At 32.4% G+C, this 2695-nt stretch overlaps 1 non-coding gene across 1 annotated transcript; it reads right to left on the reverse strand.

Moving 5' to 3' along the window:
- Positions 1–1738: 1738 nt before the first annotated feature.
- On the reverse strand, positions 1739–1845 carry LOC132428840 (U6 spliceosomal RNA). The gene has a single exon (XR_009520231.1). It is a non-coding gene; the product is annotated as a U6 spliceosomal RNA (small nuclear RNA).
- Between the last annotated feature and the right edge of the window lie 850 nt (positions 1846–2695).

The raw sequence follows: 2695 nt of genomic DNA on the forward strand, positions 1-2695 counted from the left end.
ACTAGACCATAGATTCTTATGGACAGGCACACTATTTATTACTCTTCATGTTCCCCAACTAGCCTAAATCTAACAATGGATGTCTAATAATGTTTACTAAAGGAATGAAGAGTACAAATTGTTTAGGTTCTATCTTTATAATTTTAAATCTCTAAACATGCATATCTTTTAGGAAATGTTCCTTTTTTTCTTCTTGTTGTGTCTCCCATCTACATGAAGAACTGTCATGGCTAGTTTTATATAAGTAGCAAGAGGTTATTAGCACAAAAAATTTAATTAACTAGTTTTAAAAAAAATTATAAAGTAATATATATGCAGATAGCGTAAGGAAATGTAAATTAAAAGTGAGCCTTCTTACTATCTCTAGTTCATGATAGATAACCATTATTAACAGTTTCTTGTTTGTACTTCTAGAAATGTTAATATACATGAAGCATATATAGGTAGATATAAATATCTTATACATATTCAAATAAGTACAAATACACAGACACACATACATATATGTTTGTTTTGTGTATACTTTTATACATGTAAGATAATACTATGTTTACATCTTGGAAAAATTCATATTAACTTACATAAATCCACTTCTTTCTTTTAATTGGCTGTATATTATTCTATTTTATCATGATATAGTTAATCCCCTTCTACTGGGTAGTTAGGTTGTTTTAATTTTTTTCCCATTATAAGTAATACTTCAATGAATGTTCTTTCATACAATTCTTCGTGAAAAATGTTTCTAATTAAAGTAATATGGAATTTGGATACATATTTCTGAATTAATCTTAAGAAAGACTGCTACAATTTATACTTCTATCAAGAAGAGAATGTTTCTCCATACTCACTAATTTTGTGTTATTCAATTTATATTAGGGTGATCTCATGTGTTTTAATTAGCATTAATGTACATACGAGTGAACAGGAGTATTTTGGATATAATTAAGGATTTGTACTGCTGAAGCACATTGGTTCTTTGTCTTCATTTATCTTAGATACTATTATATCTCAGTTTTTCTCTGCTTTAAAGCTCTCCCAAAGTTTGTTTTTTCATCTTTTGTTCTCTAGTTCTCTGTTCATTTTCAAAACTCTAGTTTCCATACCCTATTTGAAATATAAAATGTTTTATATAAGGTTAGTTTTCCAGTTTTGCCATTATATTTGTTCCATTAGAAAGAATCTGAGACTGATACAGACTTAATTTTTTTTCATTTTTTTAAATCCTTGCAATTTAATGAAATTTGAACAGTAATATTTCCTCTGGGTTTTGATTTACAGTATCTACTTACCTAGAATTAATAATACTACCTGATCCACAATTACAGAAAAAACTTTCAAAGTTAAGAAACAGTCTAAATTTGAGGTATAAAAAGAATATTCAGGGCTTCCCTGCTGGCGCAGTGGTTAAGAATCCGCCTGCCAATGCAGGGGACACGGGTTCAAGCCCTGGTCCAGGAAGATCCCACATGCCACAGAGCAACTAAGCCCATGTGCCACAGCTACTGAGCCTGCGCTCTAGAGCCCATGAGCCGCAACTACTGAAGCCCGTGCACCTAGAGCCTGTGCTCCGCAACAAGAGAAGCCACCACAACTAGAAGCCTGCACACTGCAACAAAGAGTAGCCCCCGCTCGCCACAACTAGAGAAAGCCTCGCACAGCAACAGACCCAACAGAGCCAAAAATAAATAAATAAATACATAAGTTAAAAAAGAAAGAAAGAAAGAAAGAATATTCATTTAAAAATATGGAATCCTTCCCAAATTTGGGTGTCATCTTTGCACAGGGGCCATGCTAATCTTCTCTGTATATGTCCAAGTTTAGCATATGTGCTGCTGAAGTGAGCACTAAACTTAAGTTTTCTAATTATAGATTTGCCTATACTGGTATAATTTGTGTGTGTATGTGTGCTCCAGTATTTAATTTAACTTGTTTCACTGCTACCTAAGTGCTTTACTCAGTGTTCTGGATCTGCACTTGATGAAAAACACTAAAATAATCTGCATTATAAGTTTTGTGTATGCTGAGTCTTCAGAATATTTCATCTATCTTCATCCAATCCTAAAATAATAAAAACTGGAGATAACTTGTAATTATTTTAGTAATTTCTTTTTTTATTGAAGTATAGTTGACTTACAATATTTAAATATTAGTTTCAGGTGTACAACATAGTGATTTAATATTTTTATAGATTATACTCCATCTAAAGTTATTATAAAATATTGGTGATATTCCCTGTGCTATACATTACATCCTTGTATCCTATTTATTTTATACTAATTTCTTAATAGTCAGTCCTACATGTGTCTTAAAACATGAGCTCACTTGCCATTAGAAAGCTCTTTTTAAAGTTTAACATCCTGTGTTTACCACCCTATTTTTAAAATGTATTTAAAATTTTTGCATCTTAAAGCATTTATGCTCATATATTAGCTTCTTTGAAACTATAGTTGAAAGGAGATATTTATGTTCGTTACATTTTGCGTAAGTCTCTCCCCCCCCCTTCTCTTTCCTAAAGGAAGGCAGGTACACAAGTCAAGAGGAGAAAGGCAACTGACCCCTTGACCAAGTTGTTCTGTTTGGTGAGGTTGTACCACATTGCCCTTGTGAGGTTTACAGTAAAAGCGGAGCAGAGGTCTGGAGTAAAGGACTAACAGCGTTAGGATCAAAGTCCTAATTGTCTGTTTTCTTGAAGTTA

The sequence above is a fragment of the Delphinus delphis genome, chromosome 7 (assembly GCF_949987515.2).
Source record: "Delphinus delphis chromosome 7, mDelDel1.2, whole genome shotgun sequence".
NCBI lineage: Eukaryota > Metazoa > Chordata > Mammalia > Artiodactyla > Delphinidae > Delphinus > Delphinus delphis.